Raw genomic sequence first — 14,584 nt, 5'->3', positions numbered from 1 at the left:
CCTAAAAAATTATTATTATACACATCCTCAATTAGGTATGGCGACACATGTGCAAAGCATAAATACCAGGTTCTCTAGCCGAGTGCCATCCGTGCGGTATAACCGTGATCAGATTGGTCAACCTTGAATGATCAAATAGGGCACCACTGTAGGCTAAATGAGGCGTACAACTCCTGCGGGACCCGCCGTGGTTGCTCAGTGGCTATGGTGTTAGACTGCTGAGCACGAGGTCGCGGGATCGGATCCCGGGCACGGCGGCCGCATTCCCATGGGGGCGAAATGCGAAAACACCTGTGTACTTAGAATTAGGTGCACGTTAAAGAACCCCAGGTGGTCGAAATTTCCGGAGTCCCCCACTACGGCGTGCCTCATAATCAGAAAGTGGTTTTGTCACGCAAAACCCCATAATTTAATTTTTTTAATTTAACTACTGCGGCGACGGTAGAGTATCCGTCTCCCGTGTAAGAGGACCGTGGTTCAAATCCCGGTGCCGCGCAATTCTCCACCGGAAAATAAAAAAAAACGTGTGTTGAGAAAATTGCACAAACAGGCCTGGAGTGCGGCCTGATCCCGGTGACCAGAACCGGTAACGCACTCTCTCACCAGAGCAGGATTGGACACCCTGGTGCAGTACTTGGCCACAACCTCCCATATGAATACAACAATCAAACCCCGGCCCTCAGTCCCCAGCAGCCGCGAAGCAACTGACCACGGCGGCGGTCAGATCGGTGACGCTGCAGGGGGTGCTAAGAATACCTGGATCCGGACAGGCCGCCATTGGAATCTGAACCTGGCAACGTTTAACCTTAGAACGTTATCTAGTGAGGCGAGTCTAGCAGTGTTATTGGAGGAATTAGAGGGTAGTAAATGGGATATAATAGGGCTCAGTGAGGTTAGGAGGAAAAAAGAAGCACATACAGTGCTAAAAAGCGGGCACGTACTGTGCTACAGGGGCATAGCGGAGAGACGAGAATTAGGAGCCGGATTCCTGATTAATAAGGAAATAGCTGGTAACATACAGGAATTCTATAGCATCAACGAGAGGGTGGCAGGTCTTGTTGTGAAACTTAATAAGAGGTACAAATTGAAGGTGGTACAAGTCTATACCCCTACATGCAGTCATGATGACCAGGAAGTCGAAAGCTTTTATGAAGACGTGGAATCGGCGATGGGTAAAGTCAAAACAAAATACACTATACTGATGAGCGACTTCAATGCCAAGGTAGGCAAGAAGCAGGCTGGAGACAAGTCTCTAGGAATAGCAGAGGAGAGTTATTAGTAGAGTTTGCAGAACAGAATAATATGCGGATAATGAATACCTTTTTCCGCAAGCGGGTTAGTCGAAAGTGGACGTGGAGGAGTCCGAATGGTGAGACTAGAAATGAAATCGACTTCATACTCTGCGCGAACCCTGGCATCATACAAGATGTAGACGTGCTCGGCAAGGTACGCTGCAGTGACCATAGGATGGTGAGAACTCGAATTAGCCTAGACTTGAGGAGGGAACGGAAGAAACTGGTACACAACAGGCCAATCAATGAGTTAGCGGTAAGAGGGAAACTAGAGGAATTCCGGATCAAGCTACAGAAGAGGTATTCGGCTTTAACTGAGGAAGAGGACCTTAGTGTTGAAGCAATGAACGACAATCTCATGGGCATCATTAAGCAGTGCGCAATAGAAGTCGGGGTTAACGCCGTTAGACAGGAAACCAGTAAGCTATCGCAGGAGACAAAAGATCTGATCAAGAAACGCCAATGTATGAAAGCCTGTAACCCTACAGCTAGAATATAAGTGGCAGAACTTTCTATGTTAATCAAAAAGCGTAAGACAGCGGACATCAGGAACTATAATATGGATAGAATTGAACAGGCTCTCAGGAACGGAGAAAGCCTAAAAACAGTGAAGAAGAAACTAGTAATAGGCAAGAATCAGTTGTGTGCATTGAGAGACAAAGTCGGCAATATCGTTACTAATATGGATGAGATAGTTCAAGTGGCTGAGGAGTTCTACAGATATTTATATTGTACCAGTGGCACCCATGACGATCGTGGAAGAGAGAATAGCCTAGAGGAATTCGACATCCCGCAGGTAACGCCAGAAGTAAAGAAAGCCTTAGGAGCTATGCAAAGGGGGAAGGCAGCTGGGGAGGATCAGGTAACAGCAGATTTGTTGAAGGATGGTGGTCAGATTGTTCTAGACATTTTGGCCACCCTGTATATGCAATGCCTCATAACCTCGAGCGTACCGGAATCTTGGAAGAACGCTAACATAATCCTAATCCATAAGAAAGGGGACGCCAAAGACTTGAAAAATATAGACCTATCAGCTTACTGTCCATTGCCTACAAAGTATTTACTAAGGTAATCGCAAATAGAATCAGGAACACCTTAGACTTCTGTCAACCAAAGGACCAGGCAGGATTCCGTAAAGGCTACTCAACAATAGACCATATTCACACTATCAATCATGTGGTAGAAAACTATGCAGAATATAACCAACCCTTATATATAGTTTTCATTGATTACGAGAAAGCGTTTGATTCAGTCGAAACCTCAGCAGTCATGGAGGCATTACGGAATCAGGGTGTAGATGAGCCATATGTAGAAATACTGGAAGATATCTATAGCGGCTCGACAGGCACCGTAGTTCTCCGCAAAGAAAGCAACAAAATCCCAATAAAGAAAGGCGTCAGAGAGGGAGATACGGTCTCTCCAATGCTATTCACCGCATGTTTACAGGAGGTATTCAGAGACCTGGAGTGGGAAGAATGGGGGTAAAAGTTGATGGAGAATACCTTAGCAACTTGCGATTCGCTGATGATATTGCCTTGCTTAGTAACTCAGGTGACCAATTGCAATGCGTGCTTACTGACCTGGAGAGGCAAAGCAGAAGGGTGGGTCTGAAAATTAATCTGCAGAAAACTAGAGTAATGTTTAACAGTCTCGGAAGAGAACAGCAGTTTACGATAGGTACCGAGGCACTGGAAGTGGTAAGGGAATACATCTACTTAGGGCAGGTAGTGACCACAGATCCGGATCATGAGACTGGAATAACCAGAAGAATAAGAATGGGCTGGGGTGCGTTTGGCAGGCATTCTCAAATGATGAACAGCAGGTTGCCACTATCCCTCAAAAGGAAAGTGTATAACAGCGGTGTGTTACCAGTACTCACATATGGGGCAGAAACCTGGAGGCTTACGAAAAGGGTTCTGCTGAAATTGAGGACGACGCAACGAGCTATGGAAAGAAGAATGATCGATGTAACGTTAAGGGATAAGAAAGAGCAGATTGGTTGAGGCAACAAACGCGGGTAAACGACATCTTAGTTGAAATCAAGAAAACGAAATGGGCATGGGCTGTACATGTAATGGGGAGGGAAGATAACCGATGGTCATTAAGGGTTACGGACTGGATTCCAAGGGAAGGGAAGCGTAGCAGGGGGCGGCAGAAGGTTAGGTGGGCGTATGACATAAGACATTTGCAGGGACAACATGGCCACAATTAGTACATGACCGGGGTGATTGGAGAAGTATGGGAGAGGCCTTTGCCCTGCAGTGGGCGTAACTAGGCTGATGATGATGATGATTCAAACTGCTTTAGGCTGCACGCACCTCTCCTGCCGCTCACTCGACGTCGCAAAACCGCAAAAACCTATTGCTTCCAAGTGATGTGTACGCGTTACAGATGCATTAATATGCCGAACAAAATTTTATTTTATTTTACTCTGAATAGCCGCAGGCTGCCCCGTTTTGAAAGGAATATAAGATGGCTGCCGCCGATTGCTCAGACACTGGCTACTCACACATGCCAGAGAACATCGGTTTATTCGCGTATAACAATATTTTTGCGTGGCCATATAAGGTTATCAAGCCCTTTCAGCACGTGTACAACACAGCTATGCCAACTTCTTTTTTCCTGAAAATGTGTTTTAGTGGCATTTCTATCCTGCCGTTGCACTCCCGCGCGATTTTCGACCAGCCACCTCAAGCCAAGTAAGGGAAACGGACCGATCGCAGACGCCAATTTCTCCCTCTTCATCCGGTGACCTATTTTCCGTACGCTGGCTCGGCCCCTTTCAAACGCTCTCCACTTTAAGGTGCTCTTTGCCTCTTGTCAGCAAATTAGGTAAGAAAAACCGTTCAATGCAGGCAATGTTCGTTTTGAAAGCAAACTCAAGTGACCTCCTATAAACGAGGAGAGCGTTTATTTCGGCGGTTCAGGCAACAATGAGGGTCACCACCCGAAGCTTGCGTCGGCCGTCCCATAAATTTGATGTCAGGAGGGTGGAATAAAAGCATATTGGGATACATTTACGTTATAGGGACCCATGATACCATTACTTTTGCGCGGATGTGCTCCTCTGAATACTAATATGCATTTCATCAACTGCATTTTATTTATGTGTTTTTATTATGCATGAAATAATATTTTGTGGGTCATGTTTTTATTGTGAAATGTATGTTGTTTTGTTTTTAATGCTTCTGTGCTCACATAATATTTGCAATGCAAGAAGGTGCACTTCTGATTTCTTCTACTGCATGTCTTGTAAAGGGAGCCGGAATCGCTGTCAAGTGAATTCGTTTTCACTATTCCATCGGGCTTTCCTTCATTCAAAGCGGAAACAATTCAATTAGGTTCAAGGAAATAAAGGCCTCTTTTTCGCGTTTACTCTGAAGCTTATGATGAGATATTCGATGAATTTGCACGAAGCAATGATGCCTATTCTTCATCATCAGAGATACGTGTGCGTCGTCGTGGACCGCAGTTGCAATTATGCACACTCTATGTGTTGTTGCACATTAGACGGGGCCCTTGCGAATACTTAATGCCTGAAGTTTACCAGAAATTTCTTATCAGTCACACATGCTAGGAAGTGCTGGTGCTCACAAACATACGGCATTTTCAGGATACGACCTTGACACTTTTAGCATGCGTACACTAATAAATATTTAGGCTCAAGCACTACGTGTTCGCGTACTTCTACCCTGCAGCACACGAACCAAACAAGCGACCTAATAAATAAAGCAAATGATTGCGTTGCTGAATGCATATCACACGATCTTATGTGCAACACACTTACTATAACTTTTCCGCCTGCCCTAATCACAACTTATACTGCAATTTCGGAAAAGTCATGTAATTCGACGAGAGACGGAGACCATTTTTTCAGCCATGGCGAGATGTAAAAAATAGCCAACTTTGAACCTGCCTAGATTGTGCTTACCACTGCAGATACATGGAATTACGAACGAACTGCCTGGTCAATATTTTATACTTAGGCAGTTTACTTTAGGACGCATCTTGAATGCATGATAGCGCTTATTGCTTTACAGTTACCTCTGTTGCAACGTCGTAAACTTGGCAGCGCATTTTATGCGATTATCATTCTTGGAAAACTTTACTCACATTTTGTCGTCAGTTTGAACGAACCTCCCTTCACCCAGTCACCCAAGTTGTCTAATAGCTTGGGCTACTCAGCATGTGCTCGCTGCGATCTTGCCTAAAAGACCACAAAGAACATTTGGTATGGCCGAATAGAAAACTGGCTACTGGCTGTTGTCTGGCACTGTAGGCAACCTGGCTCACTGCGTTTGTGCCACTGGGTATGCGTCGGAACCGACAGCTTCGGTAGTGCGCACGTTACATAAGGTTACGTTGGTGTGTACAGGTTCTTCACCTATCCCGTGCTCTAAACTGGACATCACGTTCCTTCTGGCGGAATTAATGAGGAGCTCGACGAGAAGATAGTGGGCCGAGCCAGACGCTCGTCTCGTCTACCTTCACGCATTTTTCTTTGCCGCGTGGAATTCCACACCCTCACGCTTCCCTGATGCGCAGACTGCGCTTAGGCGTCGCTTTGACGCGCAGGTACTTGCTGCTCATTGGATTGGCGGACTCCCTGGACTGTTCAGCATGTGGTGTTCTTGAGCATATATGATGTGCTCGTTGTGTGGCTTGAGTTTGCGTGCGAGAGAATGACACTGGAAGCTACCTTGAGGCATTAAGCCATCAGACCACTATCGGAAGACCTCTTACTAGGCGCATGGTCGGACAGTTGGCACACGATAGAGGCAGCGCGTGCTTTTTCACGTTTCTTAGGCGACACGGGCCTTAACTCACGCTTGTGACGATAGCACTTATGCGAGGTGTCTTTTCATCTCGTTTCTCCCATCATCATCCCGCATGTTGTCCCTCTTTCTTCTCCTCTTCCACTTCCCTTGCGCAGATTATCAGGCCAGATACTCCACTTTCCGGCCGACCTCTCTGCCTTTTCCAGTCAATAAACTTCTTCGTCTTGACCAAACCCCCAGAATAGATGAACCAAGGCAAAACAAGGAGTATGTAGCCATAAGAGGAACCTTTAGCTCGGGAGCTACACAAATGGGTGTGTAGCCATAAGAGGAGATTTTAGCTCGGGAGCTCCTATGTAAATACATTGGAAAGAATAAATTGCTGCAATGAAAGTGCTCAAGTTTGTTGCACTGAAAAGAAAGAGTTAAAGTATAGCGGCTGTTGCAAGTAGATCTTTATTTACGTATCTGACGTTCTAATAAACATTTTGAATATCGCAAGTTCTCGGAAAACGAAACTATGAAGTTTACAACTCTGTAACTCACCAATGAAAAACGACATCGCAATTCTGTGAATTGTATGAAATAACACATCTAAAGCCGATAAAATTGGTTATACATGGTTCTTAAGTGCACCCCTAACATGTCAGTAGGACATTTGTAAAGCATTTGTTAACATTTTAAGGAATTCCCGTAAATTGAAAGAAATAACATGTTAACTTGGTCCGCTTTGAATGTTCTGACGTATGCAAATTACAAAACTGCGATATCTGTTTTTGGTGCGCAGTTACCGATTTGTGAACTGACTGCTTCCATCTTTTCTAACTTACCGATTTTGGACAATTTCTGTAAAAAGAAGTCATTTATGCCCTAAGTCAAAATCTAGCTTCCAACAGTCACTACAAGTTAAGTTTTTCTGTTAAATGCAAGAAATTTGGTTAAGTTCAGCCAGGTGGTTATCTTATAAAAGAATTTGTGCGTTTTAGATGCATCTGAACAGATGACGTTAGAGTTGGGCACGAGCTAAAGCTTTTTCCCAAGTAAACTGTAATGAACAAATAGAGCCCTTGCATAACAGTTATCTTTGTACTGAGCTCGGCCACGTGATGGATAGCCACTGCAACGAATTTGCAGCCAAGATCCATGCTATTAGGGATACTACACAGTTTCAATTGGGCTACAGTGATTACAAGATTACTACGTCGTGGTATCAGTGGCATTGTAGTTGGCAGTGAGATCACCAAATTGTGTGTTGACGTGGCAGTACGGAGTGTCGCTACTTCTGTTAAGCGATAATTGCATGAATGTCGACATTCATCGTGAGCTGTGTTCTGCGGGAATTTTTTTTTCAGCTACCTTTGTATTTTTCAAAGTTTCATAGAACGTTGCCTTTCACGATCCGAACGATCCATTTTTTTTTTCACGTCGGGCACGGTTCTTTGCGTCGGTTCATAAAAGAATGCCGAGGTTGATTTTGTCAGCGCCAGCCGCAACTGAAGATGTTCGCTGCAGCCAAGGCGGCGGAATCAGACTGGTAGTGCCTTAGTGTCGCCTATACCAGCCTAACATTGATTAGATGATTAAGTTATTATTCCATGCCGGCAACCAAGGTAGCTAGGCTGTCTATGCTCTGGTGAGCGAGTGCATACATTTTTGTTGCAGTCTAAGCCGCACCGGCCACTCCCCTGCTGAGAGATCCATGTTGTTAGCAGAGTAAAGTCCCGTTCGTCTCTTGTCCTCGCTTCTCCGTTGGAACGTGAAGTTTCTTGGGCTATGATCGGCAGTTGTTCATCGAATGCAGACAGCAGGCGATGGAGATTAGGTGTACAAACATATTTATAGGTAAACTTTTCTATATACATGCCAGATAAAACAAATGCATTGCAACTTGAATAATTTAGAAACAATGTCGTACTCTTTGATTGTGTCAATGACTGTTAAAGTCCAGACTTGTTTTAGCGTACATGGTACAGAGCCTCACTGATCTATCAGCAATCCTGATTTCAGCCCAGTCTGAGCGAAAGCATATCGTCCCGATAATTATGACTCAAACAGATAAAGAAAAGGTGCGGTTGCGCCGTTGGCCCCTCGTACAGATTCAATTGCCAATGAGAGTTAAAGGTTTGTCAAGCCACAGTCCAAAGGGTTGTGCTTGCTCTTCAAAGCAAACCTATTGGTAAAAAAAAATTACCGACGATTACGTTACTTCCTAATGCGAAATTTGAGCGCAGCAAATAAGCTGTTTCACCTTTTCGATAGATTGAGGCTTCGGCGGTGCGAACGGCAGGGTCTTCTCGGCGGCGGCGATGAGCTTCTGCTTCAGCCTCGCTTACTGCTGGTTGCTCTCGACGGCGGCGATGAGCCTCCGCTTCGGCGGCGCGAACTGCAGGGTCTTCTCGGCGGCGGCGATGAGCTTCTGCTTCAGCCTCGCTTACTGCTGGTTGCTCTCGACGGCGGCGATGAGCCTCCGCTTCGGTGGCGCGAACGGCAGGGTCTTCTCGGCGGCGGCGCTTAAGGGCAAGATATAGTCCGGCGTAACGCGCGCGCGCGGCCACGCGCGTCGCGGTTAAGCGACGTCGGTGAAAAACGCGCACTCTACAGTCCGGCGTCACGGCGTAGCCGGCGTGCCCAGGCGCGCTTGGCGAGCACAACGCCGCCGGCGTGGACATAGAGCGTGTTCTATTTCACGCGGCTGCCGCTAGACCAGAATGCACTGCGCGCTGCAGCGGCAGCGAGCAGAAGGCGGAATGGCGGTCTGCGGCGCGCGTACTGACAGTGCGGCTGTGGTTTTTTGAACATCCGTGTGGGATGACAGCGCGAGTGAGGACGCCTGCTTGAAGCGATTTGCAACCTTCCATGTGTATACTATGTGAAACGCATGGACCACCGCGACACAGAGCGCAAGAACAACGCGTGGGAAGCTATACGAAAGCAGTGTGGTCTCGCCACAGGTAAGCTGCATTTCGCAGCTCCTGTACTAGCTGGTGGTAGTCGCCGAGTTGAGGGCGCTTGTCGAATAGCTTTCGCATGTACATACATGGTCCGCTTCCGTTTTTGACGTAGCCGAAGTACTAGCAATATGAGTGCGATGTTCTGGCTGTCAGGCGCGGCGGCCGCATTTCGATGGGGGCGAAATGCGAAAAACACCCGTGTGCTTAGATTTAGGTACACGTTAAAGAAGCCCAGGTCAGAAAGAAAGTGGTTTTCGCACGTAAAACCTTATGTTTTTTTTTTCTGGCTGTCAGGACAAGTTAACAGCATCCCGCAAAAGTTTTCATTTTAGCGCACAAACAGCGCGCGGAACGAGAAGCGCGCGCGCTACTCGAACGACGCGCATGCGCCATGTAAACAGCTGTTCGCCGCGGCGGTGAAGTTGCGCTCCCGGACGCACAGATGGCGCCAGCCTCGAGCTGCGCGTAAAGCCCCTCAATCTCCCAAAGTAGCGCCATTCACTTCTCTCCTCCTCCGCTCGGCGCGGCCTCGACGGTGGCGCCGCCGGCAGTGGGCCTGCCGTAGCAGACGACGGCTAACACGCTACGGGAGGAAATCTGCGGAAAAGTTCGTTCGAGTCCTGCGGAGCAGTTTTTTCAATCTAGATCTTGCTTTGTCAGTCGGTAACTGGCCTTAAGAATGTCGTGTCGGATTTGCGGAAGAAATAGAGAAAAGCACCATTATTCAAGGCGTATTTAAGGCGTAAAGCGCGCGCACGTTGAAAGTTCGTGTTGCTGAAACACGACACAAGCACGCGGTGTGCTCAGACACGCGAGTAATTACCAGAGTTTCAGGTTTTGACAGCGCGAAAGTATGTGCACGTGGTTTCGTAGGTTAATTTACGTACCTGCAGGATGCTTTTGTTCGGCCGGCGCGTGAGAGATTCCGACTGTCTGCGGTCAGCAATGCCTGGCAGCAGGGCCGTTTCTGTTCCGCGCCTTTTACAGATGTACGTAGCTCATGCACAGGTTGTGGTGGCCATGAGCAACGTTTTCACACATAGGCGGTATAGATAATTTTAACAACTTACCAGCATATGAAATCGTTATTTATTTATTACAGTGCAAATGGTTAGAATTTGATAGAAAAGAAAGAAGGAACTTGATGGGACAACTGGAAAGATGTTCAGAAAATAATTATCCCCCTCCCTCATTGGCACCAGCAACACTTTTGTTGAAGTGATAATTTTATCTCTGTATACTACGTGCGTCTGTATTCTTTTGCGTTGTAAGTTTTCACAAGGAAGCAGTGTTGCGTTAACTGGAACAGTCAAGGCACACAAGACAGAAGAAAAGTTGATTCTTGGGTTTTACATCCCAACACCACGATCTCATAAGGCACGCCATAATGGGGGCTCTGGATTAATTTTTTTGCAGCTGGGGTTCTTTAACGCACCCCCAATGCACTGGACACGGGCCCGTTTTGACACGGGCGTCAAAAGAAGAGGTTGGAGGAGCCGTGTCACTTAACAAAGCCGCGCGTTCTTTGCCACTTGCTCGAAGTCAGCCCGCCCGATCTTGTGAATCCACACTTTTCTTCGTTTTGCGTTGCGCCCGGCGGATGGTAAAACAAAAAGCTTTTTGCCGTCACTGGGTCTGTTGTGGCAACCGTAGGCGCAGCAGCACGGCATCGCAATTAAGCACTCGGCCCTAACACATTGTATAAAACTACCGCGCTCCTTCAAACCGCCTGCCGTACTTCGTCGCGGAGGCCCAAAAATGGGGGTCGCAGGCCCAAGATTGGGGGTCGCAGCGCGCTGGAAAGAAACGATATACAAAAGCGCGGCGCCTGCTCTGCGCCGGAAATAAAAAAATATACAAAAGCGCGGGGCCCGCTTTCACGTGACACAGATTGGCCAATGGGGGAGCGGAGGAGGCTGGGGCGACAGGAGGAGTGGAGGAGGAAGCGCCTGGGTGAGCGGGGTGGCGGAAAGATCTAAGAATGGCGCTACTTTTGGAAAATTGAGGGGCTTTAGCTGCGCGCGCACGCCGAACTCTAGAGGAAGCAAATTTCTTGCACCCCTGGCGTCGCTAGCGCAGCGTATCCGACTTCGCCTGTCGCGGCCTGGCGCGCCGAGAACGCCGGACTATATCTTGGCCTTAGCCTCTGCTTCGGCGACGCGTACTCCTGGATCATCTCGACGGCGGCGACGGTAAAGGCCAAGATATAGTCCGGCGTTGTCGGCGCGCCAGGCCGCGGCAGGCGAAGTCGGATACGCTGCGCTAGCGACGCCAGGGGTGCAAGAAATTTGCTTCCTCTAGAGTTCGGCGTGCGCGCGCAGCTCGAGGCTGGCGCCATCTGTGCGTCCGGGAGCGCAACTTCGCCGCGGCGAACAGCTGTTTACATGGCGCATGCGCGTCGTTCGGGTAGCGCGCGCGCTTCTCGTTCCGCGCACTGTTTGTGCGCTAAAATGAAAACTTTTGCGGGATGGTGTTAACTTGTTCTGACAGCCAGAAAAAAAGAAACATAAGGTTTTACGTGCGAAAACCACTTTCTTTCTGACCTGGGCTTCTTTAACGTGTACCTAAATCTAAGCACACGGGTGTTTTTCGCATTTCGCGCCCATCGAAATGCGGCCGCCGTGCCTGACAGCCAGAACATCGCACTCATGTTGCTAGTACTTCGGCTACGTCAAAAACGGAAGCGGACCATGTATGTACATGCGAAAGCTATTCGACAAGCGCCCTCAACTCGGTGACTACCACCAGCTAGTACAGGAGCTGCGAAATGCAGCTTACCTGTGGCGAGACCACACTGCTTTCGTATAGCTTCCCACGCCTTGTTCTTGCGCTCTGTGTCGCGGTGGTCCATGCGTTTCACATCGTATGCACATGGAAGGTTGCAAATCGCTTCAAGCAGGCGTCCTCACTCGCGCTGTCATCCCACACGGATGTTCAAAAAACCACAGCCGCACTGTCAGTACGCGCACCGCAGGCCGCCATTCTGCCTTCTTCGCGCTGCCGCTGCAGCGCGCAGTGCATTCTGGACTAGCGGCAGCCGCGTGAAATAGAACACGCTCTATGTCCGCGCCGGCGGCGTTGTGCTCGCCAAGCGCGCCTAAGCACGCCGGCTACGCCGGGACGCCGGACTGTAGAGTGCGCGCTTTTCACCGACGTCGCTTAACCGCGCCGCGCGTGGCCGCGCGCGCGCGTTACGCCGGACTATATCTTGCCCTTAAGCTTCTGCTTTGGCGGCACGCACCTCTGGATTCTGACGGCGACGGCGCTGGGCCTCTGCTCTGGCAGCTCGTTTAGCAGCAGCAGCAGCAGCAGCAGACGGAGGACTTCCATCGGTCGTCTCGCTCATGGCTCAGAAAGAACTGGCAGATAATTTCGCAGTGGCGAACGGCAGCGGCAATTTCGGCTCGGGCGGTGCACATATACAGATCCGCCGCCACCGATCTGGCTCTCTGATTGCCACCGCACAGGGGTTGCATTGGAGGAGGAGCGAAGAAAGGAATTAAGTTCGAGCCGGCGCCCTGACAACCGGAGACTCGCAGGAAGAAGGGGGAGGGGGGCGGCGTGTACACCCAGCGGCAAACGATGGGGGCAGAAGCGCGCGCAGCAAGCGGACAACACGATAAAGGGAGGAGGGAAGAGATAGCAGCGACTGACTGATGCCGCTGACGCTGATAGTGAGTCAACCCCAGCTGCGGAGTTGGTTTCAGGGATAACGCCGCCGATGCCGACACAAACAATATGATACCCTCGCTTCCGCAGCGCTAAGAACCAGGTCTAGCCGTGGGAAGGTGGTCACGTATTCGTCGACGTGCCGGGGCCTACGTGAAATAACCGGCGCGTGGGCAACTGAAGAGCACCCTATCCGCCACACAAGAACAGGGGGGGGGGACCCTTTCCTCCTCTTTCTGCATGGCGGCGACGGTGTTCTATGCAGTCACGTTATCTTGACTCTCTAGCGGCGTCAGCGGCATCCAGCGGTATCAGTCGGTAGCTGCTAGCGCTGGGGGGATGAAAGGGGGGCGGAGCTGGTTACGAGGCCGACGACGACGCGAAACCCAGGAACGGACGCCAAAGAGCTGCGCTCTAAAAACTGTTTTCCTCCTTCCTAAAACTTGTTCGACTCTCATTTCTACGTATTCAGTGACAGCCACAACAAAACACGCCAAGCCCACACAATTTATTGCTAGGCCGTCTGAAACCCTGGTGGCGTCTCTAGGCCGCAAATCACTCGGAAGCTGGGGCTTCAAAACCGCGTACCGCGCCTCCACTCAAGGTTTGTCCGCGTAGGAGAATTGTGACCGTCCATGGGATCCGTTGCTTATTGTCTACAAGAGGACGTTCTCCGCATGCGTGCTTACGAGACGACGTTGTCCGAATGCGCTCTTCACATGCGCATTGCATCTCTACAGCGCACACTGTAAATCGTCATTAGACACCACGCGGGCTTTCCTCTGCACTCAGCTACATAGCCCGACGGTTGCCTTTCGGACGCGTAGGAAAATAGACACCTGCTCTGTACATGCAGCACGTGGTCAATATTGCTAGGCGCTTCTCAACTTTGACGGCGTCTCCAGCAATCCGGGGACAAGGGAGCTGGTGCCACAACACCGCGTACCGCAGTCCAACTTAAGGTTTGTTTGTGTCCACCTATTATGACCGTCGGTGGAATGCCAACTCAGTGCGCACAATACCGCTTTCTCTCAATCTGCACCGGACAACCCTGGCGGCAGCCTGACTCGTCAACCAATGCGGGCCTTCTGACCCCTCATAAAGCACAAACGGTTCTCCCTCGGACTTGTAGGGTAGTGGACCCCATTCTATACGCAAAGCACGTGGGAGACTCGCGGCACTTGTGAAGTAGACAAACAATCAACGCGGCCACACAAGCAGGATGTAACATTTGCCACCCGGCGCAAGTGGCTACGAGGGACAATCATACCAAACAAGCAACGCTTACCGAATGGCTTGCAGACATATGCAGGATGCTCATTCATAAAGCCTGAAGTGCATGTTGCGCTCACTGAAGACATGCTCGTATAGTGGAGGGCTTACGTATACATGTGGCTAGTCGTGAACCACTTGTGGCCCAGAACGATTCAAGTGGTCGCATGCACCCACCGTCAAGTGCTTGACATGCCACGACGGAGCGCCACCTACCACACGCCACATGGTCGGGGATTGGCCAGAATTCCAAGGCGCCCTTAACTGGTATCGCCGCACTGCGGAAACTCAGGAGGATTGGATCTTTCCATGTGCCTTGGTAGCCAAGGCTGTCCTACAATCCCTGTGGGATTTGGTCGGGGAGACTGACGTGGCTGGCCAGATCTAGATCTTCAGCGGCGGGGTAGGATCTTTCGTCACCGTCGGGGGCATCGAGGTTCTAGTGTCTGGTCTTAGAAGGTGACAATGAGCTTCACACTAGCTGCTCTTCTCTATACCATAACCATCTTCCCACACCCCAGCACAGGCTACCGAGTCATCCCTTTTTAAGCAAAATTTATCAATTAATTCGTTTTAAGGCTTTTATGTAGAAGATGGTTCCGCGTGCATTTGGGCACAGGCT

The sequence above is a fragment of the Dermacentor albipictus genome, chromosome 7 (genome assembly GCF_038994185.2).
Source record: "Dermacentor albipictus isolate Rhodes 1998 colony chromosome 7, USDA_Dalb.pri_finalv2, whole genome shotgun sequence".
Classification (NCBI taxonomy): Eukaryota; Metazoa; Arthropoda; class Arachnida; order Ixodida; family Ixodidae; genus Dermacentor; species Dermacentor albipictus.
Note: the sequence above shows the minus strand (reverse complement) of the source record.